The sequence below is a fragment of the Coenobita brevimanus genome, chromosome 61 (genome assembly GCF_032717465.1).
Source record: "Coenobita brevimanus isolate Jiangsu-jjx chromosome 61, ASM3271746v2, whole genome shotgun sequence".
Classification (NCBI taxonomy): Eukaryota; Metazoa; Arthropoda; class Malacostraca; order Decapoda; family Coenobitidae; genus Coenobita; species Coenobita brevimanus.
The window spans coordinates 31242768-31270668 of NC_137014.1; the positions used below are offsets into that span (position 1 = coordinate 31242768).

Here is a 27901-nt window from a genome sequence, read left to right on the forward strand (position 1 = left end):
CTATACTTCATTATTTATTTATTTATTTTATTTTATTTTATTTTTTTAGCACGATGAAAACCACATAATTTCAACCATCTGAACCCACGAATTCATGTATTCCTAATCATTCTCCCTATTCCTATGCAATGCTAGTTCCACTTTGGGAAGACCTTTGGTTTTGCAGGGGTTTAAGAAAGCAATATATACAGTATCCCTCGTGTTACGAAAGTCAGTCCTAAGCTGGATAAAATCGCCAAGAAATAACAACATAAAAGCCAATGCATTCGCCCACGAATGCGTATTGCCCACAGTCACTAAAAAAAACCAAGTTAGTCATCATCTGACAATCGGAGGTATATCAAAGTGGCTTTGCCAAAATCGACAAACACTTAGAATTTCGCTGTTTACCTATACAAAGTTAAATATCACGCTAGCATTGAGGAGCCTGAAGTAAGGGCTATTATACTGAAGGTAATTGAGTATAACAGGCCTTTGAAGTATTTCTAATAGTTAACCCTTATAGCCGTTCTCTTCACTGAGGGTATGATAGAAAACGAACAATGGCAAGCTAAAAGAGAAAGTTGTATGGTATTATTTCTTGTAAAATCCTATGGCAACCGGAGGCATATCATCGCAGCTTTGTCAAAATTATTAATAAACAAGCCATATATCCCTAGATACTGCCCACAAAGTTTGGTTACAATTTGCCCACTTGATTTGAAGATTTTTTGGGGAAGAGCTAGACACACACAAACGAAAGCAATTTAAATATCGCCTCGCTAGGTAGGCGAAAATAAAAGAAACGTCATCATAGTGAGCGTCAATTCAGGAAACCCTAAAGTGTTTCAAATGATTTTTTTTTTTTTTTGGCTACGATGAGACGGTAAACACACACACACACACACACACACACACACACACACACACACACACCGCTCGCTGGTGCAGTGGTAACGTTCTCGCTTGCCAACTGGTGGACGGGAGTACGCGCCTCGCTCAGGTTGCGAAAAGTTTCACTGACGAAGTGGCTGGTTACTGTCCCCCTCGAGCAAGGGGACGGGTGTGTGCGTGTGTGTAGGTCACAGCCTTGCCCTTAGATCGGACTATATGAGATCTCAGCTCCCTTCCGGGAGAGTAAAAGCTGACGATCACGACCATCAAGTGATCCTGACCGACCCGGTGAATTACACACACACACACACACACACACACACACACACACACACACACACACACAAATACATACACTCAAACATCCATCCATCCATCCATCATCCAATCCTACATTGCCCCATGAGGAGCGTAGGAGCCCGGGGCTGGGCAGTTGGTCCCGACATTTAAGATGAGACTGACCAGCCTCACTCATCCCTGAGTGGCATTACTTGAACAATCAACCCCAACCATCCCTTGGATATAAACCTTCACCGAGTCAATCCGATTGGAGTGCAAGAATTACCCACTAAACCACCAGGCGCCAAAATTTGGTTATATGGTTACCACCCAGCGTAGTAAATGGTTTCTTGGTGTTCAGGAAACCATTTGGCTTGTCACTCAGTGTAGAGTCACCCACAGGCAGAAGGAAGAGGAAAGAATGAAGGAAAGAAAGACAGAAGAGGGAGTGTAAAGTCACCCGTACACATAAACACACACACACACACACACACAAAGTCACCCGTACACACACACACACACACACACACACACACACACACACACACACACACACACACACACACACACACAAAGCAAACATGGGTGACTGCATGTACAAACACAAACAAACACGCAAACAAGGGTGCCACTCTAAAAGCAATCAAACATCACTTAAGTGTCGGTTCGTCCATCATCTTACGAGCCAAGTGGGAGGTCAAAGAGAGAGAGAGAGAGAGAGAGAGAGAGAGAGAGAGAGAGAGAGAGAGAGACTATATATTCCCAGCACATCATCATTCCAAGAGCATACAAAAAATAATAATAGGAAATTAAATGTACAGTCTCACCAAAAAGCTGTCGAAGCTCGGGCCACGATGGATGTGAAAATGAGCGTCACATAGCTAGTAATCTGGAAATGGCTGGTATGCCTGATTCTGATGACATTTCCAAGCCATGACAGTAATGTCTAGTGCATATCGATATATTAATAACGTCTGATGAAGTAAATTGTGTCAAAACATATTCCTGAAACCGAAAAATGTATTTCTGTGACAGTTTGTTTTTGATACTCCTAGTATCACTATTAATCTATGAAAATGAAGAGTTAGCAATAAATGTGCAACCACAGAGAGGTGAGGTGCCAGATGTGGATACCCGACCTCCATGAAGCAACCGCTGTGTATAATATGCGTTTCAAGACAATGCTGAGCATTGCATCCGAGTAGATGAGCTGCTTGGAGGAAACACGCACCACACCTACTGTATATCATTGGCCATTCCCATAAGCCGACATCCTAATATAATTTAATAATTACGATACATAAGTAACATCGCGTAGGCTAACGCCAAATTATTTTATCCAGCTTAAGGGAAAGTACATGCTGTGGTAATATATTCTTGTCAGATATAACTAACTAGTTAGATTACGGTGGAATAATCTATGTATTTATCGCTGCGACACTTCAGCACTTCATTATAATGGCCATGAATTATGACTATTGAGCGACAAAGGAGAAACGGTGTTATAATAACACAGCAGGCATGGGATATGAGCCACTGGCAACTCTTCCATTCACCTAGGGATTGGTTAACCAGGGCTACCACCTGCTACACACATAAGAGCTATTTCTAAAATCTTTCGCTCCTATTTCTCAAAATGTATGGTGCTTACAGGCTTCGAGAACTTTTTGGTGCGAGTGTACGTGTGTGTGTATATGTCTGTCTGTTTATAAGACTATGAACGCGTGTGTTTATGGCATATACAATAAAAATTAGTGCCGCTGGGAACCTATATACAGTAGTTACACCTTACAGAAACAAAATACTAGTGGCTCAGCCAGTAGAGAGGTAGCCTGCAGTCCTACCTGATCAAGGTTCAAATCCTCATGGGGCAGGGAACAGGTTAAGGATCGGACTTTCATAATATCAGACTATACTGATCTACCACAAGACCCGCCGACACGTAAAAATACCCCCGCTAATACCAATACACCAGTCCTGTATGAAACAGCCCAAGCATGTGTTCAATTTGGACGGTGTGTGTTAGCGCCGAAGTGGTAATAAGTAGAGGTGAGTGGTATGTAGGAGGACTACTGGGCCTTGTGAACAGGCTGTGAAGCTTATGCCCAGAGTCGGAAGTTGTAGTTATTCTCTACTTCAGCTCCTTCAAACATGGCTAAATGGTACCATAGATTTCTGATATTATGAATGTCAAAATCCTGATCGAGTTACTTGATGTATGATATAGATGAGGCGGGGGTAGGTGAGGCGGGGGTAGGTGAGAAAAGCGTCAGGATGGGAGAGAGAGAGAGAGAGAGAGAGAGAGAGAGAGTTTATATAAGGAGAAATTGAAAGTATGCATATGAGGGGCAAACAGATAGATTTAAAGATAGACAAACAGATTGGCAGATAGACAGATAGGTAGATAAAGTAGATGGGTATGGAAAATATGAATAAAATTATAAGGAATGAAGAAAATGTGCAAATGAGACAGACATATAGATAGGTATAGACAGGTAAGTAGATAAATCGATATAGATAGACAGACAGGTAGATATAGACAAAGATCGATATATAGATAGATAGTGATTGATAGATCCATACAGAGAGAGAGAGAGAGAGAGAGAGAGAGAGAGAGAGAGAGAGAGAGAGAGAGAGAGAGAGAGAGAGAGAGAGAGAGAGAGAGAGAGAGAGAGAGAGAGTTAATTTGGGCTGTGACACACTCTTGCACATACATACAGACACGCACACACACTCACGTCATACACGTATTTCATTCTAACGCACATCCTAACATACCTCTGGGTCACACACACACACACACACACACACACACACACACACACACACACACACACACACACACACACACACACTTAGAAGACCGTACACATGACAGCTTACACACAAAGAACATGCATAATATAACCTATACTCAAAGAAGAATGTACACACTAATTCACACATACAAAACACACAGAAGTAAATACACTAAGGACCACACACGAATGGACGTACACACACACACACACACACACACACACACACACACACACACACACACACACACACACACACACACACACACACACACACACACACACACACACACACACACACACACATACACACACACACACACACACACACACACACACGTCAGAGCTGTCTGGGTTGACCTAGTGCCCAGGTGACAGTCAGAGGAGAGAGAGAGAGAGAGAGAGAGAGAGAGAGAGAGAGAGAGAGAGAGAGAGAGAGAGAGAGAGGACGGAGGAAGGGGAGGGGGAGAATTAAATGAAGGGAAAAAGAAGGATGGGAATGGGAGGCGAAAGTGAATTAGCGGGGAAGAGAAGAGGAGAAATAGTGGATGGGAGGGGGAGTGGGAATGGGGGGAAGAAGAGAGCTGGGGGGGGGGACGGAAGTGCAGATGAGAAAGAATGGAAGGTAGGTGAAGGGGGAAAGATGAGAGTTCAGTCGCAAGTTGGAGGAGAGGAGCGAGGGTGTGAGCAAGGGAAGGGAACGGGGAGACTGACGTTAGAGGAGAGATACCCGGTAGTAGATGGAAGGTGGTGAATGGAAAAGGAAAAAAAAGGGAGGATAGGAGAACGAATAAATTGGAAGTAGGTAGACAGGGAATAGAGGAAAGAGAGAAAGAAGGAAATGTGAGAGGAGAGGAGGAAAATGGAAGTAAAAGGATGAAAAGGGAGTGAAGGGGAGGTAAGGACAAAGGATGGATGTGGAAGGGATAGGGAGAATGAAAGTTGGCAAAGGGCAGGAGAGGGAGGGAGAGGAAACAATGGAAAAGAGAGGAAAGTAGAGAAAAACTAGATAAAGGAAAGAAGAAGAAATGGAAAGGAGAGAGAAGAAAGCTAATGCAATAGGAGAAATGCAGGATATTAAAAACACCAACCATCATTTCCTCCACTGTGATGATGCTATTCCTATTTTTTTCCTACCCGCAGTTTATTTAGCTCAGAATGAACCTCTCGAAATATACAGCTAATATCTATCCTTTCAGCCCAAGGACTTTTTTTTCATTCCTTGTTCCACCTGACGACTATATTATATATATATATATATATATATATATATATATATATATATATATATATATATATATATATATATATATATATACACACACACACAACAGGCAGAATGAGAAATCAGTCATTTTGTGGGATGACTAGCCGCGGCACACGACTTTGAGGTTGTCATTACTGTACCCTGGCAACCTACCATTCAAAAGTGCATCAGGTATCGCATCAAATTATACACAAATCATATTATTATCTACGAATACATTATACACGAATATTATTATACACGAATCACATGCATCTCATATTATACACGATATCAGACGCACTTTTGAATGGTAGGTTGCCAGGGAACGATAACAACAACCTCAGTGTCGCGCGCCGCGACTGTAGTTAGTTTCTGAAGTAAGGTTAAATTATGTTGGGTTATGTTGGTTTACAGTAATTTAGGCTGGCTAAGTTAGGCTGGTTTAATCTATGTTAATTTTAAGTTAGATTTTGCTACTTTACCTTAACTAAGTATATGAATTAATTAACGTATCCAAACAAAGCCATAATCAACTAACTTAACATAATCTAGTCTTATTCTAAATTAACCTAACCTAACTAAACTCTACCTAAACTTAACCTACATTATCTAGGTCTAACCTAATCTTACCATAAATTCACCTAACGTAAAGTAATCATATCTAATTCAACCTTATTTCTCGAACAGATTTTTCCATTTGAAAAAAAAAAATATATATATATATATATATATATATATATATATATATATATATATATATATATATATATATATACACACACACACACACACACACAGAGTCAAATTTAGGTGAAGGGAGGTGGATGTACGATGAAGGGAGGGGGAAGGAGGGTGATGGAGGGGGAGGGGTTAGAGAGCAGGGGTAAGGGGACAAGGATAAGGATAAAAGGGGAAGGAGAGGGGGAGACAGGGGAGGGGAAGAAGGGAGGAAAGAGCAGGGACTGAGGGAAGACATATTGGAGGGCGGTGATGGTGAAAGAAAAGAGGGGTTAGGAAGACGGAAAGGGAGGAGGAGGAGAAGGAGAAAGGGAAGAGGAGAAGAAAAGTAAAGGGATGGTGTGGGAAAAATGGAGGTTGAAAAGAGGAAGGAGAGATGGAGAAGGAAGAAGGAAGTAAAAACAGAGGGAACGGGTCGGGATGGGAGATGGCACTGAATGAGAAGAATGGGGGACGGAAAAGTGAAGGAGAGGGGAGAAGGGGGAAGGAAAGGGAGTGGAAGAGGGGATGCGGAAGAGGAGGAGAAGTGGGTGGGGAAGGGGTATTGGAGGGGGAGGGGAGGGGAAGGGAGTGGGGAGGGGGTGGGGAGGGAAGGAGGAAGCGCAAGTAGGAAAAAAACCATAACTGCCCCTCCCCCCCTTTCCTTAAACCAACAAACATATGTTAACTCTCACGTCACTACGAGAGAGAGAGAGAGAGAGAGAGAGAGAGAGAGAGAGAGAGAGAGAAACTTACAGCATATACTTATCTTCATTTGGTAAAAAAAAAAAAAAAAATAGGCCTCATCAGCTTCGTCGTCGTCACCACACCACCTCAGCTAATAACATTAGCCTACCATCACGGCCACCATCACCAGCACGATCACTATCACTACCACAACTACAATCCCTACCATCAAGAGCCACCACCATCACCACCACCATCACCACCACCACCACCACCACCATCATCATCATCATCATCATCATCATCATCATCATCATCACCCTCCAACCACCACAACAATTATCAAGTTACCACAAACCATTATCATCACAAGTACCACATCTACCAAGACAACCATTACCGCAACTACCACAACCACCACTATCACTACCATAAATACCACAAGTTTCACCACCACTGCCATCACTACCACAACACAGCAATCAGGACTACTACCACAACCACTACCACCATTACCACCATTACCATCATCAAAATCCTAGTTGATAAGGGGGTTAGTGAGGTGTGCCGAACGTTCTCTTTCCTCTCATCTCGTTATCTTCTTGACATTCTCTTCCATCATCATCACCCACTTCCTTACTTTCCCTTCATCCCACTTTCTTTTTTCTCTACTTTCTACTTTGATTTACCTTTTTCACTATCACTACTTCTTCTGCATTCCCACCACACCTCACCACCACAACATCCATACCACCAACACTACCACTACCATCACAATAATATCCATACCAACATCCCCACAACAACCTCCATACCACCACCACTACACCGCCATCACCACACCATGCACACCACCACAACATCCACACCAGCAGGCTACATCATCACCGCAAACACCACCACCACTATAATCATCATCATCATCTTAACTGATAACGGAGCCCTTATTTCGTTATGAGTACCCTCTTATAATTCCTCATCCTCCTTCATTGCCCACATCTCTTGAATTCGAATCATTGTGTAAGAGAGAGAGAGAGAGAGAGAGAGAGAGAGAGAGAGAGAGAGAGAGAGAGTGTAATAAAATGAAGAAAAACAGGTCACAGAAGCTAAACATACATAAACACAAGCGAATGGAGGAAGTGAATGTATGTGGGGGTGAGAGAGAACGACGATGCTTCTGTCACAGCTAAATGTTAAAAGTAGAACCCGGGGAAGCTATGTCGTGACCCTATTTAATATATCACTTTGGGTCGGTAAGAAAGGGAAGTGAAGCTTAAATTTCTGCATAAACGAAAAGGTATGAAAGTTAGATTTACAGTTAACGTGGGAAAGTGCACGCTATATTCTTGCACAACTGTGAGGAAGGGAAGGTTAGGTTTTTTTCAGGAAGTGGACGTTAGATTTTTGCACAAACATGAGGAAGTGTACGCTGTATTTCTGCACAAACATGAGGAAGTGTACGCTGTATTTTTGCATAATTGTGAGAAGATGAAGGTTAGATTTTTTCATCGACGCGAGGAAGTGGACGTCAGATTTTTGCATAAATGTGAGGAAGTGGACGTCAGATTTTTGCATAAACGTGAGGAATTTACACAAGATTTTTGCATTAAAGTGGGAAAGGAACGTTATATATTTGCATACACAGTATATTTATGAATTACTTGCTTATATTTATTTGTCTATTATTTAATGACTGTAGGCGATTATGCTCAGTTTAGCAGAACCGTGGAGTAGAGAACGGGTTAATGAAGACTGTATCTAACCCCTTCCAGTTCGAAAAAGGCTATCCCAGGCTAACTAAAATCGTCTGGAGATGAAAAGAATAGAATTTATTATCCGTCACGGCACATGAGATGAAATGTTAGAAGCAGACAACAGGGAAAATGAGTCGTCACCTTGTGTAATGAATCACTTTGGGCAAGTAAGCGTGAAGAAATGAATGTCAGACTTTTGCATATATAGACACATATCCCCTTCAAAACGAGGACGAATTTTTACCTTTCTTCTTACCTCCAGACAATTTTACTGAACTTCGGAAAAGCTCTCGTTTGGGTGGGATCAGTGGAGGCTATACCTAACAACCTCTCTTGTTTGAATAAACTCGTCTGGACATATCAGCAATAAAACAATAAATACGTCACTGGACTGAAAAGTTCATACATCACTTTGGACAGCCAAGTACGGGGAAGTGAAGGTTGAATTATCCTTAACATAAACGCCTGACTCTGTTCGGTTTACACGAATCCCACGTATAGACAAGGTTTATGTAAGCTAAATCTAACTCCTCCTGTCCGAAAGCTTCAGACGATTTCATTTAGCTTTGACAATCCTCCCTTACTGAGAAGCTGGTGAAGACTACATCTAACCCCTCCATTTCGCATGTCTCCTAAGTTGAGTAAAATCGTCTGGAAACAGCATGAATGAAATTAACTCAAGGCGTCATTGTTGTGAAGGGGTACATGAATCACTTTGGTTAGGTAAACATGAAGAAGTGAAGGGCAGACTCGTGCTTGCGTAAATGGATGATCAGGTAATTACAGGGTAGATGGACTGGCAGACAGAGACGGACACATAAATAACTAGCTAGCTAGCTAGATGGAGGGATAAACTTAGACCGATAGTCAGATGGACGGACAAATAGATTAACAGACAGGTAGATAGATAAACAGATATATAATAAAGATATTCACATGCATACATATATTTTGTTTTGGTGAGGCGAAGGATCAGGCTGACGGGGAGAGACGAATGCATTGATAGGTAGGAGGTGTGTGTGTGTGTGTGTGTGTGTGTGTGTGTGTGTGTGTGTGTGTGAGAGAGAGAGAGAGAGAGAGAGAGAGAGAGAGAGAGAGAGAGAGAGAGAGAGAGAGAGAGAGAGAATAAAACAAGAGTGAGAGTGTCCCACTGATAATTTACACACATGAAAGACTCGGTTGTTTGGGCACGGAGTCAACACGGAAGAATAATTTTTGCACACACGAAGGGAACTCACACCCTGCCAAATACTTCACAACAGCATCATTTTGACTAGGCTGTTTGAACTTTGAACTTATGGCTGGGATATGTTAATTTTCTGTTTTGTTCCGGGTAGCGTCAGACGATTTAGTTTTCGGATCTGAAGTAAGTCACTGATCCAAGAAGGTTAGCCTCTGTTCTACGATGACGTGTGTGTGTGTGTGTGTGTGTGTGTGTGTGTGTGTGTGTGTGTGTGTGTGTTTATTTCTGCTACCTTTAGATGAATGTACAGTATTTAGCACTTAGAGAGTGATTTCAAAACGTAAGGGTTTAATACAGCCCACATTAATCCCTTTCATTACAGAATCGTTCTCCCAGTCTGAACAAAATCGTCTGGCAGCTGTAAGAACAGAATTGTATGGACGTCTTCGGAATGAAGGGATTAAAACCTGTCTCCACTAACGTTCTGACACCTATTCCTTACCAGTACATTTTTCTATATACAGCATGTAAATATTTTCTTGTGTGACATTTATACAACGTGACCGATACCGAAAAAGATGACCAGCTTAAAAAAAAAAAATGTATATGTTATTGGAGTATAAAATTGTAAATACATTTGTAAGTAAAAGGTGCCACACAACCTCCTAAGCCAGCTAAAATAAGGCAAAAGAAGCTTCACTACATCTGACCAGTCCATTTCATCCTTAGCCATTCACCATGAGTCATTTGGACTGAGCTTATGAAAATCGACTGGTAGTAGGAAAAATGTGTGTGTGTGTGTGTGTGTGTGTGTGTGTGTGTGTGTGTGTGTGTGTGTGTGTGTGCGTGTGCGTGTGCGTGTGCGTGTGCGCGTGCGCGTGCGCGTGCGCGTGCGCGTGCGCGTGCGTGCGCGTGCGTGCGCGTGCGCGCGTGTGTGCGCGTGTGTGCGCGTGTGTGCGCGTGTGTGCGCGTGTGTGCGTGTGTGTGTGTGTGTGTGTGTGTGTGCGTGTGTGTGCGTGTGTGTGCGTGTGTGTGCGTGTGTGCGCGCGTGCGTCCGCGGACGGGTCCGTTGAGGGGGAGGTTGAAACGTTGTGAGTGGGTGTGATGAAAGTGATGGCAGTAGTATCATGACGGTGATAGTTTGTGCGTGAGTACTATACTCGTAGCAGGGCATAACTTTCTTGACAATTTGATTAGTCATTATGAGCAAATGAATGAGAAAGTTATGCCCGCCTTTACAAATGAGTCTTTGTATGAGGGAGAATACACACAAAAAAATATGTACCATATGAATGGGACGACACTGAGAATCTGCTCTGGATCTTTTGGTGTGAGATTATGTTGGAGTGTAAAATTGTGGTGGTTTGCTGAGCTGGCCTGATTGTGCGAAGGTAAATGTGGTAGGTACTGATGTAGTTTGTGGGATTGTGGTGAGTAGTGTAGGGGTTACTGGAGCGACGGATGTTGATGTATGGGGGGGTATTGACAGGGGGGTGTGGGGACTGGTGGGACAGTGTGGGTTAGGGTGGCCTGAGGTTGACGGAGAGGTTGGTTAGTGTTATGGACCTGGTGTGGGGTGGGAGCTGGTGTTGATGGAAAGGGTGAAATAGGCGTAAGGACGGGTTGAGGGGTGGTGGGTGGGGAAGTAAGGCGAGAGGAAGGATCGTGTGAGGTTGATGGAGAGGTTGGGTTAGTGATTGTGGGGTCGGTGCGCAAGGTAGGGTTTGTGGACGGAAGTGTGGGTGGTAGTGAGTGAGTGTTTGCGTCAGTGGGAGTGTTTTGCTGTACTGTATAACGCCTGGGTCGCGTGTGGTAACGACAGGTAGCGGAGGGTAGGAACTGACATAGGGTATAGGGTGTGTGTATGTGTGTGAGTGGAGCATGTAGATGTTGGTGCAAGGGACTTGAGGTGTTGGTTGTGTGCATGTTGTTGGTGGGCTGTCAAGGTTGGGGGATGACGTGTGGGGTGTTGTCAGTGACTGGATTTGTGGTGTGGCCGGTATGACTCTGTTTGCGGAGACTGTGGATGATTTCTCCTGTTTGTATATTGTAACTGTTTCTGAATTCGTGATCACGGGGTAAGGGCCCTCGTATGGGGTTTGGAGAGGTGAAATGCGCTGACCCCTTCTCACGAAGACCTGTTCGGTGTCTGGCAGGGAGTGCGGGATGAACATCGTTTGTTGTTGGCAAGCACGAGGAGGGACTGGTCATAGTGCCTGCGTTGTCTGCTGGAGCTCTGGGAGGAAAACCAGGGCTGAGGTGCCTGGTTGAGGGGTGAATTGCCCCGGCAACCTCAAGCCTTCCCCGTACGTTAGCTCCGCCGGGGAATTCCAGATGTCCTCCTTCTCAGTAACCCTCAAGTTTAGGAGGATGACTGACAGTGCAGCCACCCAATTCACTGGGTGGGGAAGTGCCCTCAGTGCTTCCTTCAGGCGACGATGGCAGCGCTCAACCATCCCTTTTGCCTGAGGGTGATATGCGGAGGTTCTGTGGCGTGTAGCACCCAGGAACTCCATGAGGTCCTGCCAGGCCTGAGATTCGAACTGGGTGCCCTGGTCTGTGATGATTACTTGCAGGGGACCGAAACGAGCGACCCAGGATGCCAGGAAATGATATGCTACACGGTCAGTCGTAGCGTCGAGCATCTGGCCTCGACCCACCTTGTCACTCTATCTATACACATTAAGATATAGCGGTTACCCCTAGATCCGGGGAGAGGGCCGAGGATGTCACTGTATACTGTATGGAAATGTTGAGTTGGTGTGGGCAGCGGTTGTAGTGATGTCTTGGTGTGGCGATGAATTTTTGCAGACTGATAAGCCATGCATGCTCAGACCCAGTTGGTGGTGTCACGCCTCATCCCTGGCCATACCACTCGCTGGCTAAGTAAGCTGTGCTTGCCACGAATGCCTGGGTGTGCCATGTTGTGGTAATGACAAAAGACTTGCCTTCGGAATCGTTGGGGAATATAGGGCCGTGCTGTCCCGCAGGATATGTAACACCAGAGTTTCTTGGGTGTGCTGGTGACATCAAACTGTTGCAGTTGAACTGAGGTCACAGCCTGCAGCAATTTTCGGAGTTCCTGATCGTCCTTCTGCTCCCAGGCCAAGGCTGCATGGTCTAGTGGGGGTAGTGTAGGACCAACAGCTGTGATTCCACAGGACAGAGCATCTACAACCTTGTTCTCGTCCCCACTGACATGCTGGATGTCAGTGGAAAACTCCAAAACAAAGGCCAGCTGTCTTGCTACCCTGGGAGACCAATTTTCTCCTTTCTGGGCCATTGCATAAGTAACGGGTTTATGGTCAGTGAGGATGGTGAATTCTCTGCCTTCCAAAAAGTGCCTGAAATGTCTGACTGCCTCGTATATAGCCAGCAACTCCCTGTCGAAGGTACTGTATTTGTGTTGGGCAAGGTTAAGGCACTGGCTGAAGAATGCGACAGGCACGTTTGCCCCATTAACGTGTTGTTGTAGGACTGCCCCCACAGCTTCGGCAGAGGCGTCTGTGGTGAGTGTGATGGGGGCATCTGGTGATGGGTATGCTAGTTGGGGTGCGGTGGCAATGTGGCCCTTGAGGGTGGTAAAGGCACGGTCTGCTTGTGCGGTCCATTGATGAGGCTTGGAGGATGTCTTTTTCATCCCCTTCTGGAGATCGTTAATGGGAGCTAGTGTGGTTGTGGCATTTCTCAGGAACCTGTGATAATAATATTGACCATCCCCAAGGACTCCCTGAGCCTGCAAGGTGTAGCCGGGCATGGAAAGTCCTTAATGGCATCCACCTTCTGCAGGAGGGACGTGATACCTGTGGCTGATACCGTGGCCCAAGAAATCCAGTTCGTCTGCACCGAGGATACACTTCGCTGGGTGCACACACAGCCCGTGGTCCTGCAGGCACTGGAACAGCATTTGGAGGTGTGTTTTGTGCTGCTTATGGGAATCCAAAGCGATGAGGATGTCGTTGATGCACACCATGACGAAATCTAGCCCCCTGGCAACCTGGTCCATAAATCTCTGGAACGTTTGTGCGGCATTTCTGAGGCCGATATTCATCTTTATGTATTCAAAAAGACCAAAGGGGGTGGTCACCGCAGTCTTGGGGATGTCCTTCGCTGCCACAGGGATTTGGTGGAACGCTTTGACTAAACTGACCTTGGAGAATACACGACGGCTGTGCAGTTGGTGGTGGAAATCCTGGATGTGGGGAACGAGATATCTGTCGGGAACTGTCATCGCATTCAGTGCCCTGTAATCCCCACATGCTCTCCACTCACCCTGCTGTGTTTTCGGTACCATGTGTAGAGGGGATGCCCAGCAGCTTGATGACGGCTGAATGATCCTCTCGTTGGGCACCGCCTGAAACTCCTTTTCCACTGCTTGAGACGTTCTGGGGGGAGATATCTGGGATGGGCTAAACAGAGCGATTTGCAAGTGATGAAGCAGTGCTCTATCCCACAGTCAATACGGCCGTTGTTGGGCGACTGAGAGGTCAAGAGGGGAAACTGGCGTAGTATGGAATTGTATGAGGAATTCTGGTGAAGGTGCGTAATGAGCGGTGGATTACCGGCACACCCGGTTACTTTGATGGACGAGTTTGGGGGTCTGTGATATAGATTCCGTCCTCTGGTATCCACGAGCAAGTCATGTGCCTCCAAGAAGTCGACACCATTAATGGGTTGATTAAAGTCTGCGATGAAGAATGGCCAAGTTAATGACACTGATTGGGCGAGTGCCACGTGCCGGGGTTCCATGCTGTGTGTGGCTATGGGGGTGCCGTTTGCTGCTATCAGGTGAAATGCAGGTTGCTCGGCCGTTTTGTGGTCAGAGGTAGGGGGTTCCATGCTGTATGTGGCTTTGGGGGTGCCGTTTGCTGCTATCAGGTCAAATGCAGGTTGCTCAGCCGTTTTGTGGTCAGAGGTAGGGGGAACTATACTGAATGCGGCTCCAGTGTCAATAAGGTCTTTTGTGCCGGAGATGATGTCTCTAACCCATAGCAGTTCCCTAGAGCCAGTGGAACGTGTCGTGGGTTTGGGTGTGCTGAACCTCGGGGGGCGGTTGGCGTGTGTGGCAGGAGACACTACTGGGGACTGTCTCCCGCCATACATGTTTCCCGTGAATATGCAGGGTGGTGCACATCGTCTGGCTTCCATGCCAAAGTGCTTATGATAAGTACATAACACAAAATTGTCCTTTGTTGTTATCTGGGGCTGAAGATTAGGACCACGGTTCACTAGGGGAGCACTGTTGGAACTCTGAGGGGCTAGGGGATGATTTGCAACATTGGGGGTCTGAGTGGTGAAGCCACTTATGTTACTTTCCAACTCGTCTATTCTATTTGTTAAATTTGTTAATAGGGTACATAGCTCTGACATGGAACCGGTTTTGTTACCAACACTGTTTACTGACACCATTGTTTCATTAGGGGTAGCACTGGGGGCTATGACAGGGGGAAGAGAGGAGTGTGCACTTACTGGTTGGTTAGTGTAATGCTGTTGAGTTTCGTATAGAGTGACAACCCTCTCGATGAACTCAGCAAGGGACGTGCCAGGGGCCAAGGATGCTAGGTGGAGCCAGAAGTCTGCTGGCATGAGCTGAAGGAGCCGGTGCCGGAGGAGATCATCTGATAAGCTGGCCTCAGCTGCCTTGAGAGTGGCTTGAATGTGGGCAAGGAGGGCGGAGGGACGTTGCTGTTGGGAGTGAATTGCATCCAGCTCCATTAGAAGTGCCTGCTTTGATTTGCCCAGGGCCCATAACAGACTCTACTTCAGGGTTTTATATATGTGCCCAGTAGGTGGTTTGAGGAGTACGTCCTGTACCAGGGCTGCTGCATGAGTTGGGAGAGTGCAGACAACTGCTCTGAATTTGTCGTCATCACTGATATCGTCAAGTCACGTGGCATCAACTTATTAAACCATGTGTTAATATCGTACGTGAATGTAGGAAGGGATAGATGGATGTGTGGTATGCTTTCCATGTTCTTTCTACACTCCGGGATGTCACCAATGTGGCGTGGTTATGAGGTTGGGGTCACCACTGTATCGTTTGTAGGTTATGGGTATATCTTACTAGGGGCTACACCAAGGCAAATGGTACGGACAGATAAACGCAATTGTGCTGGGAAGAAATAGCTAGGACATTGATTATTAACTTGGAACAATACAGAGTTACTGCATGATTTCAAGATTGTACAAGACCATTGTATTACAGCATGAGTAGATCGATTACATGGATAAACAGTTACATAATGAAAGTGTGAGTAATGAATTTAGTGAGAAGTGGGAGTGCTGGGCTGATATGTTTGTGTAATTGTATGCGTAAAGTTGTAACGCGTGGCCGGATTTACCAGGAGAGACGCAGAGCAGGTAGTAGCTGGGGTGAAGTGGAGAGTGGAGAGAAGTGGGGCAAGTGAGGTCGCCCGCTCGCTTTTAAGCCCCTTAATGAGGGGGCGGAGCATCAGTAGGGTTAGGTCGCCTGAGTATTTAAAATTGATTGGTTTAGGCACGACTACAGGTGAGGAGGGAAGAGAAATTCAATTCTATTGGTAGCGGCACTAATGGCGATGCTGATTCAGAGAACTATAGTAGGACTCGCGCACGTTTGCGGCTGTGGTGTGGTCCGCACCTGTGTACAGTGTTGCCACGTTTTCTATACCGTTATCTCTCTCTCTCTCTCTCTCTCTCTCTCCTGGCGGGAAATGTGAGCCACCCTGAGTACTTTTGATTCTTTTATAAGTTATTTATAATTGTGCTTTCATCTGTTAATTTGGTTTTGTTATATTTAGTAGTAGATGGAGTGTCTGCTGAGAGGTTTGCTACGTTACTGATTCATACACCCCGACGTAGTGGGGTGTGGGTGTTGGTGTGGGTGGGTGTGTGGTTGTGGGTTTGTTGGGGTGGTGGTCCTGGGGGGTGGGGATGTGTGATGGGGGATTTGACCTGAGACACCCTGGAGGGATTAAGAAGGGAGGGAAGGGGAAGGGGGGGCTGGATTCACCTACCACATGGCCGGAAATGTGAGCCACCCTGAGTACTTTTGATTCTTTTATAAGTTATTTATAATTGTGCTTTCATTTGTTAATTTGGTTTTGTTATATTTAGTGATGCCGACAATGCATTCAATGCATGCCCCTCTCCTGCCTCTCTCTCTCTCTCTCTCTCTCTGTAGGGAAGCTATCTGTCAGTGCTGCCACTCACAAGAATTATATGAATTATTTCTTTTACTTTGGATATTGGCATATTTCTTCTTTTTTCAGGCTCATTCTATTATATCCATAACTGTAATATTATTAACCACCCTAAAACTACGCTAAAAAACATTAAAAGTGACTGCTATTTCTTTTAGCAACACTGTACAATATGTATGCCATGTTTCTGTGTTACTGTATAAATATTTTATGCATAATTAGATTACTGTTGATTCATCCATCAAAATACACAAGTGTAAGTTTTATTCATCTGAATTTATCGAATTTGTGATGCCTTGTACATAAATAGCTTCCGTTTCACATCGCAAGTTGAGGAAACGTGGCGCAATTGTAAACAGGTGCGAGCCACACCACAGGCGCTTACGGGCGCAAGGCCGACTATAGGTGTGGAAAAAGCCGTGAGGGAAGGAAACCACGTGTGTAGGTGAAATGAGGAAAATAAGCATGTGGGAAGGAAACCACATGTATGGTGAAATGAGGAGAGGCCACGAGGAAAGTGAACCACGTGTGTGGGTGAAATGTGAGGTGCGATACTTTGTGGTGTAATATACACCACAACAGGATGCCTCTTGTATACCTGAATTTTTAATGCAGACACGAAAGAACCAAAGGTCTGGTGGTTGCAAACTTAACGACCATCCCTGATCAGGCCTGAATAAACCTGGCCTGATTGGACCAGAAGTAGCCTGAAGTGATCTACATAGTGGTAGGTGGTAGCCAAGTGGTTGCAGAAGTGGTCTCCTGTCGGACTGAACTTGAGTCTGATACCAGACTGGGAAAGCGAAGATCATCTTTTAAAACAGATTTTAATTAATAATCTTCCACGAGAATTTCTTTTTAAAACAGATTCTTGGCGCCTGGTGGTTTAGTGGGTAATTATTGCGCTCCAATCGGATTGAGCCGGTGAAGGTTTAGATCCAAGGGATGGTTGGGGCTGATTGCTCATGTAATGCCACTCAGGGATGAGTGAGGCTGGTCACTCTTATCTTTAATGTCGGGACCAACTGCCTAGCCCCGGGCTCCTACGCTCCTCACAGGGCAATGTAGGATTGGATGATGGATGGATGGATGGATGGATTCTAATGATCTTCCACGAGATTTATCAGTATCAAAATAAAACACCTTCTATTACCATTAAGCCAGTCATGGCTGAGACAGTTAAGGTATGCATTTAAAATGGATGGTGGTTGTTAGCTCTGATGTGGTGGCATCTGTAGGTGATTCCCGGACATCAAGAGACGAAATATCAAATACTTGATGTTTCTCTCTCTCTCACACGCACACGCACATGCACACGCACACACACACACACACACACACACACACACATTATTTATATAGTAGTGCTTGCCTGCAAAAATTTGCAGGACTAACTAACAGCCTTTGCTTCACAGGCTGGTTGCAAATACCATTATCTTTGTTCCAAACTTAGGGCCCAGAATGACCAATTCTGACCAATCAGCTGAAAAAATTATTTTCACTTATTTTGGCGTGTCACGATTTCCAACAATTTCGCGCCATAGCGTCGCGCGCGATTGTCAAAAATTTTCTTTGGCATTTTTCTGACACTCTCTGGATTTATCCCTACATAATGTAAAGAGAATTAGTTCGATATCTAGCACCATTCTCGTGATAGAAACGAACAAACAAGCAGACAGACATTTTCAAGTGTCGCAATTTCTGACAATTTCTCGCCGTCGCGTCGTGCGCGGTCGTCATTTTTTTCAGTATTTTACTGACACTCCATGTAAGTATCCTGATCTAACAAAAAAAACATTTAGGTCTATATTTATCACCGTTCTCATTAAAGAAACAAACAAATGCACAGACAGACAAACAGACAGACAGACAGACAGACAGACAGACACACACACACACACACACACACACACACAATGCACAGTTCAACTATAATATATATATATATATATACATATATATATATATATATATATATATATATATATATATATATATATATATATATATATATATATATATTACCGCAGCTATACACATATGTTTTAAAGACATCAAAAACACAGTTCTTAAACATATGAACCCGACACAATCTTCCACAGCAGAACCCACTAATGTTTAATAATATCCAGGTCAATCCTGTATCATCCTTGAACAAGCTTGAGGTTTCATTCATTCGAGACTTATCTTAGAAAGATCATATTGTATCTCTTGTAAAATCTGCTTCCAAGAGATTGGGCGTGCTAAGCCGACTCCGTGCCTTCTTTACCCCTGCACAGCTGTTGACTTTATACACAGGCTTTATTCGCCCCTGTGTAGAGTACAACTCTCATGTGTGGGGAGGCTCCCCACATACAGCTCTTCTTAACAGGGTGGAGTCAAAGGCTTTTCGTCTCATTAACTCTCCTCCTCTTATTGGCTCCCTTCAACATCTGTCTCTTCGCCGCACTGTTGCCTCTTTATCTCTTTTCTATCGCTACTTCAATGGTCACTGCTCCTCTGAGCTGTTTGTTTGCATCCCTTCACCTCTACGACGGGTGCGTAACACCGTCTAGCAACAAATTCTCACCCCTTTTCTATCCAACTATCTAATGCAAGAGTTAACCGTTACTTCCAGTCCTTCATTTATGCAACATGTCAACTCTGGAACTGTCTCCCTCAGTCTATTTCCTACTTCCTATGATCTCCAGTCTTTCAAATGCAGTGTGTCCAGGCATCTCGAGATGAATGGATCTTGAATTTGGCTCTCTTTTGTATTGTTTTTGTTTTCTTCCTGGTAGGAACGGTTTGCGGGCTCCTGGCCTTTAGTTCCTTCTTTCCTGCATAAAAAAATAATATGAAACGCATTGATACCAGATGACTTAGTCCTGACGACTTTCGAATTATTCTGGTACCACTTAATACGGCTGTTTGGCCTGGGTGAGATCTCAGATAGTTTAGAGGTTAAAAAAAAAAAATATCCACTAGAATTCATTTCCATCAATACCTCCTACATGACCTCATTTTATCTGGAAGTAAATCTTTCTGCCGCCACACGATATTTTGTGACAATGGAGAGGCGCTGTAGTGGTGTTATTAGGTGAGAGAGGTCTTAGCACATCACCATTCCCCCCCCCCCTCTCTCTCTCTCTCTCTCTCCCTCCCTCGCTGCTTCTTCTCTTTCTCTAGCTCCCCCCCCCTCTCTCTCTGCTTCTTCCCTTTCTCTAGCTCCCTCCCTCCCTTTCTCTCTCTCTCTCTCTCTCTCTCTCTCTCTCTCTCTCTCTCTCTCTCGCTCTCTCTCTTTCTCTTTCTCTCTCTCTCTCTCTCTCTCTCTCTCTCTCTCTCTCTCTCTCTTTCTGTACCTTACATTTCTTTCCATTCAACACTCACTGTCTGTGTCTGTCCGTCTGTCTCGTGTTTTCTTCATTACCCCCTTTCCTCTTCTTCTCCTCTCTCTGTTCTTTCTCTTCCCCTTCCCCCTCCCTCCCTCCCTCTCTCTTTGATCACTCTCAGCCAGACATCTCTTGGAATCAGTTCAAAGGCACTAGACAACAGACTTGATATAACGTCGCCCCACACCGCAGAGTCGCGAACACAAATCCTCCTAAGTCCCCTGGATACGAATTCTACAACTTCGCATTAAATTTCTGCTGACGTCAGACGATTTTATTCAGCTCATGAGACTTACCTGACATTATATTTAGGTTCACGACAGACGATTTTATTCACTTCAAGAGCATTGCCTCTGATATTTTTTTTTTCGGAAGACGTCAGACGATTTTATTTGGCCCAAACGGAATGATCGATTTGCCTATATACTTCGGCTTACGTCAGACGATTTGGCGAAACACTTCCCAGTTCATGTTTCGACTGAGAACTACGCACTTTGTATTTTGCTCCCCATGACGTCAGGAGATTTTATTTAGCTCACAGAAACCCGAAACCCAACGCTGAGAAAAGGGTACACTAGTCTGTCCGTTATTTTAGTTTACTCTTGCTGCTATAATAACACATTTTTCTTTTTTTTTTTTTACCCTTTGAAGAGATTTTTTGAATTGGAGGGGTTAGATATAGCTTACAGTTACCCCTTTCTTCAGTGCAAGACGTCTCCTCTAAGGTGAATAAAGTCGCCTGGTCATAGCAAGAACAACAGACAAACAAATTTGCTCTGAGTGAAGGGGTTAACCCACTTTGTCCGAATACATCATTATACTGCATTCTTGCTACTACCAGATGATTTTATTTCACTCAGGGTAAAAGTCTTGTGGAGAAGTTACTGATTGGAGGGAGTAATGGTGGCTGTATTTTGCCCCTCGGGTTTGAAAAGGCTATCCCAAGTTACATCTTATATACTTCATGAATTTAGTAAAGTAATTGTAGTATAAATGAAACAAAAGCATTCGGGGGCAGAAGGCTAATCGCCCGCCAAAATATATTGTTGGCTAAGGTACAAGATACCTACAAACCAAATCTGAAGACAAAATATTATGGCAGCAGATTTATACGCACAGAGACATACTGCCAAAAACTAAATCGCCTCGCCGCACTAAAGGTGGCCAATAGAAATTAGCAAAACTCTAATGAATTCAGTCACCACGTTTCACAAGCCAATCCAAACTAAAAAATATATGGTGGCTGGCATTCGGTCGTCTTCAGTCAAATCTTCACCAAATGTAATAGGCTCCTGCACATCCATATAGTTGCTCTTTCCTGAAGGATTGGCGAAAACTCGTTCACAACTTTTCGAGATAGTTTGGCAACACACACACACACACACACACACACACACACACACACACACACACACACACACACACAAACTATATCGCCTCACCTTGCTAAAGATGAGCGATTAAAAATAGTACATTGAACTGCATACAAAGATAGCTATAGTCCACAAAATATTACAGTTTTTTACACAAAGCAAATACGATTTAATTGAATAACAAACAAGTAAAACACTATTTGACCAACTTCAGTACGTCGTGAATTATCTTAGAAGTTATATCATGGGGAAGAGTATCAATGAATAAATCTTGTAGTACATTAATAATATACAGTAAGTCTGTCTGATAATTCCCGTTAATGGACATTCTTCAGCCACATGCCTCTTGGTATGAACGAGGCCACAAATACACAAACTTTCCTCGTGTGGGAGGCGTCCACGTCTCTGCTAGCTCCATCGTCCCGTTTCCACCGGAGTTGCGTGAACGATATGCGATGAAATTCACTGATTAAGAGTTTTTCCTGGCAAATATGTACGGAGAAACTTGGGTTTATTTCTTTTTATACGAAACATCATGACGAGTTTGAGTCTGCGATAGGGTCGTGAGCATTTCTCACTTATGTGAAACTTCATTTTCGATTAACTCTTTCGCCAGTTTCCCTGTATGTGCATTATAAACAAACGAAATTCTAATGGCATGTGACAAAGGATCGTCGTGCATAGTTGACTTTTCGGGCCACATCTTGCTATTTAAAAAAATATATATATATGTTGTTTGAATTTAACTATATCTGGTAATGGCGGGTTGCTTGACTCGGCATAACACACCAGGTTTCGTGTCGTCCATCTCAACCCTAACAGGTGATTTAACGCCTAGTTATACAGTCTGATGACAGCCTGATATCGGCCCCAACCCAAGACTCACACTCGTACAGTCATAAGGGACGACATCAGCACCGTGTAAAACACCCATCGCTCCACAGTAAATGGTACATCGTTGTTCTTTTTGACAAACGATACAAACTGCAACAGATGACACATCTTATTCTTTACATGAACTCTGATGGCCGAGAACACAGAACCACCGCTCGTGAACGGTGACCTTAGGTAAACATAATTCGTGCAGTGCTGTATCACCAACTCGTTCACACAGATCGGCTCGGTGTCCCCATCTCCGCCGTTTACTGCAAAGAATGTACTTTAGTGTTCCTTGCAACCAAGCCATTATCTCTATAAAACTGTTGCAATAACCAAACCTTTTTAATCATACTATGTCTAATCGTCGACAATAAAACAGTATCGTTCATCAACACTAACCCATGCAACTATTCTAAAAATCTAAGTCGTATTTCTCTGTCATAATTTTTACTAACTCATTAACAAGTATTATATACAAGAAACACGTTGGTGAACCTTGTCTGACCCCAGTGTGGCTGTGATGACGGCAGCACCCACTATACTTTCGTCATATTGTACGTTGCTACTATCACTGCCTGCATCGTCATTCCATACCCCAACTTCTTTAATATTATAACTTATGACTCGGAACCGAATCATATGTTTTTGAAAAATCAATACGTCACGAATAGTTTAATCTTTTTTGGCCTTGCCGTATCGGTAAGGAGGCTCAGTGTAACAACGTGCTCTAAACAACTTCGGTTTTTCTGTGCCCTTGCTTGCCCTCTAAATGGCCGAAACCACTGACTCGTCCGTTCGTACAGCACCACGTTCTATAATTTAAATGCTCATTTAATTACAATGATCTCTATAATTATTGGAGTTGGTCTATCGCCCCTCTTAAAGTTCATAAAACTTTATCCGATATCCATGACAGCGGGTACATACCTGAGGAAAAAATACTATTAAAAAGGGTTGTAATGGATACTATCCACTGTGTTGGCAAGAGTGAAAACACCCGGAGGGAGCACGCCTGGCTCACATGCTTTGTCAGGCTTCTTTATCACTTGTTGATGCACCTGCACGAGCGAGATGGACTCGTCCAGAACAGGGTTGGTGACATCTGTATTCACATCATCCTCGCTCTGATCAACCACGTCTGGGGGATTCAGAACAACTCTCTAAATGAGACCTGAATTCCTCGTCGCTGGAGCTCGAATCATCACCATGCGTATCAACACTAAAGTCACCATTGCAGTTAATGGTGCTCCAATTAACCCTGGCATCATCCGCATCATCTAATAGCCTCTCCCACCTACACAAGCTTACACCACCCTGTTTCACTTCCCGCTCACTTACATATTGCTCTTAACACTCATATAAGGCATCTGTGATATTTATTACTTCCAAAATCATCAACATCAATGTTTCCAACAACTGGATCCATTTGTGCTATGTTGTTTACATGCATTTCCTTCTAAATTCTGTGAAATCGAAATGGTTTTCTAACTAGTCTTGTCCTACCAGCATTACCATGGAGAGCGGCATGACATCCCAGCAACGCCGCCCTGGCCAGGGGGCCATCTAAATCAGAGCCTGTTTTGGGGACAGGTACCGTGATGGGGGCGTGATCAGAGGGGAGATCACCTCGCTGTTAACACAGAGAAGTTACTCAAAAAGCCAATCAGCTCTGGAGACGCGACACGTATATCCAGCTCTGAGACTCATGGGTCACGATTCAGGTAGGTTTTATTACCAGGAAAATATTTATGATGAAACTTGATATTATTAATCACAAGCGGAGTATTGTCAATACATATGTTGGTATCATTAGGCACATTAACATCATCAGGAATGTCTGGGTACAAGATTCCCTCGGGATTAGGTAACTCAATGATTATAATGCTCTCACACACTTAATAAATCTTGCGTTCATATCGCCAGTTAGAATAAATTCATTATGCATTTACCTGGACTCCAATTTTTCCTGAACGTATTCAACTGGATTATGGGAATAGTACTGCGAATCACATGGTGGAGTGTAACAGAAGCAGAATGCACATCCTGTATATGACGAAACTGCGACCACACTTTATCTCCTTTGTCAGAATCATTCGCTAAATGAGACAACCAATTCTTAACAGACCATCGTCCCTCCTCGCTCTACAGAGCCAACAACCTTACTTCTGTACGTTACGTATCTGGGGAATGACTCAGGTAGGAACGTCTTAACTTCATTAATGCATAGTGCATCGTAATCCGTAAGTAACTGCTGTACATTAGGCTTTTCCAGTTTTGTATATACCTTATTAATATTCCACGATATTATATTCAAATTACTCATTTGCTGTGGTGGATTGAAAAAAAAAAAAAATGAGGGTTCCAGCGATCGATGACGACCTTGTCCCTGTCCAGCGTATGCTATCGAGTAAGACAATGGCACTCTCGCCATTCTCCGGGCGAACCTTCGCCGTTGCCTGCGCATCCTGCAGCCGACACCATTCCCTCCTGACACTTGGATGGACATCTTTCTTTACGTATATTCTACTGTAGTTGTCGCCGAAGTTTTTCAGACGATTAGCGTTGTCCAGGATAGGGGTGCATTGATAATTGTCCGCCAGCGTGAACAGGATAGAGCGGCGTCTGGACGTGCCAATGTCGCCCGATCGTGTGTTGCCTCCGAGCCGACGGTGTGTACCAACAAGCCATCCACGCCAATTTTTGACCAGTTTGCTGATCCTTTCTTGATCAGTTACAGCACCATCCAGTGCCTCATGTTCATCTGGCACGCCCAGGATGACGATGTTGGCCTCACGCTGTCTATAGTCCAGCATCTCCACGAATTGTTGCAGCTTCGAAATAATTGCCGCCTGTTTATCTACTCGAGACTTGAGCTCAGAGTAATTCTTGTTTAGCAGGCTGTTAGGGGACAAATTCATCTCTTTTAACATCATTTCACTCATAACATCATTGTCTTGTTGATCCTTACAAGCTCTTCCTCCTCTTCCTTAGATGCTAATATACTGTCTGTTAAATCATCTGTTGATCTGGTCTTTAGTGGAAAAGTTTCTAGAAAAGGGAAAGAAGTTGTATGCGGCCCTCATGATTTGGAGAAAGCTTATGACAGGGTAGATAGACAAGGATCGTGGAAGGTATTAAGAATATATGGAGTAGATGGGAAGTTGTTGAATGCTGTGAAGAGTATGTACGAGGGTGCTAAGGCTGCAGTGCGTGTGGATAGTGAACTGAGTGAATTTTTCTATTTGAAGGATGGATTGAAACAAGGATGTGTCATGTCTCCATTGTTGTTCTATCTGTATATGGATGGGGTTATAAAAGAGATGCAAGGTAGGGCAGTGGATGTTGGAGCAGACCTAATGAGAGAGGGCAGTGTTTGGAAACTCCCTGTACTGTTGTTTGCAGATGATACTGTGTTGTTAAGTGACGACGAAGGGGAGCTGAAAGCCTTGGTGGATGAATTTGGGAGTGTGTGTAAGAAACGGAATCTAAAGGTGAATGTAGGGAAGAGTAAAGGTATGGTCTTCGAAAGAAATGAAGTCAGTGAATGTATAGTGAGCCTGGATGAGGAAGAAATGGAAAATGTGAGTGCGCTTAAGTATTTGGGTAGTGTGATGAGTAACGATGGAAACTTGGAGGGTGAAGTGCTTGAAAGAGTACAACGAGGAAGCAAGGTCGCTGGTTCCTTGAAAGCAGTGATAAGAAACAGGGAAGTGAGCATGGAAGTGAAAAAGTTACTGCATGACAGTATTGTGATACCAACTCTAACGTATGGAAGTGAAGCTTGGACCTTGTTGGAGGGACAGAAGACAAGAGTGAGAGCAGTGGAAATGAGTTATTTGAGAGGAGCATGTGGAGTCACATGGAGAGACAGACTGACAATTGAGGAGGTGAAGGAACTTTGTGATGTAGATGTGATAAGAAGCGTTAGGAGAAAAACATTGAGGTGATTTGGCCATGTGGAGAGGATGGAGAGAGTGAGACTGACGAGGAGAGTGTATGTGAGTGGGATGGAGGGGGGAAGAGAGGGAGGGGGAGGCCAAGGATGAGATGGAGGGATGGAGTGGAGAGGTATATGAGAGAGGGGGGTGTGCGCTGGGAGCAAAGCAGTGAAATGGCAGGGGACAGAGCGACATGGAGGCGATTTGTTTGTGGCCACCCCTAACGGGATTAAAGCGTCTGGCAATAGATAAAAAGGTAAATAGATTTTGGCTGTCTGGAGACTCTGACTCTTCCACAGCTCAGACAGCTGTTTGGTTGTCATGGATACGACGACGCTATAGAGGCTGAACCACCTGACGACCCAGGAACAGTCGGATGATGGTACAGGCTTATTTGCGTCTGCGCATGCGGAAAACTTGGTGACGGATTCAAGCGAGTTACTTTTCACTTACCGTTGCCACATCGATCACTGCACACTTAAAGTCACTTTTAAGTCTGCCCAGGTGCCAGTAGTGAGTATATGCCCACATAAAAACAGCAAAAATCGGGAGCTACCACCTACACACCTTCCTTCGACCTCCGCCACGACACACATCACGCTCGCATGCACGCACGCACGCACGCACACGCGCACACACACACACACACACACACACACACACACACACACACACACACACACACACACACACACACACACACACACACACACACACACACACACACACACACACACATCAATGCACATCTATCACTTGGCCTATTCACGACGCTTTGAAGTCCGACATCGTTAGTACTCTTTAAAGGTCGCAGCTTTTTGTACGTTCATTCTTTTTCTCTCCCCCCTCTCTCCGTGTGTGTGTGTGTGTGTGTGTGTGTGTGTGTGTGTGTGTGTGTGTGTGTGTGTGTGTGTGTGTGTGTGTGTGTGTGTGTGTGTGTGTGTGTGTGTGTGTGAATGTATGTTTTATTTTTTTAACCCTCTCATTATACATCGAGTTCTCCGTGCTGCTGTTTGGCCAGTATCAAGGTTAGGTTCTGGCTGCTTTCCATCGAATATAATAGGGATGTGTTGAAGTAGCGATGTTTTGATTGTTATGCCTTTAACGCAACACGGATTGTAAAAAAAAGGTTTTCAAATCGGTGGAATAAAGAAAAGGCATGAGTCACTGGCGGTAACGTTGCATTCAAAAAAGAAAAAAAAGGAAAAAAGAAACGAGAAGAAAGAAAAACCCAACCAGAGAGCCCGGTTCTATATTTACAAACCTTCTTGAACTTAAGTTGTTTGAAATTACCTGTTTTTGCTTTTGGCTTTGCTCGGACTGTACATACACTTCACAACCAAGCTAGAGTATGAATATGCGGTACATAGACCAAAAAAATAAACAAATAAATAAATAAATAAACACATCAGTAAACACTGAGGTTGACGTGACTGCCCTACATATTAGTTAACACTCTCAGAAGCTGCTATGATTCACTCAGCAAAAAGTCATCTGGCGTTCTACGGAAGAGAATATTAGAGCTGTCCCGACTATGAAAGGGTTATGGGGAACAGTGTTAACATTCCCAGGCTCCTGCAACTCGCCCCCAAATCGTCTGGCGGTAGTTGGGATAAAAT

At 44.2% G+C, this 27901-nt stretch overlaps 1 protein-coding gene across 1 annotated transcript in view; it reads right to left on the bottom strand.

Annotated features, from left to right (window-relative positions):
* LOC145403629 (glutamate receptor ionotropic, kainate 2-like) overlaps positions 1-27901 on the bottom strand; it is a 157965-nt gene that overhangs the window by 92230 nt on the left and 37834 nt on the right. The gene's annotated exons all lie outside the window — the stretch shown is intronic.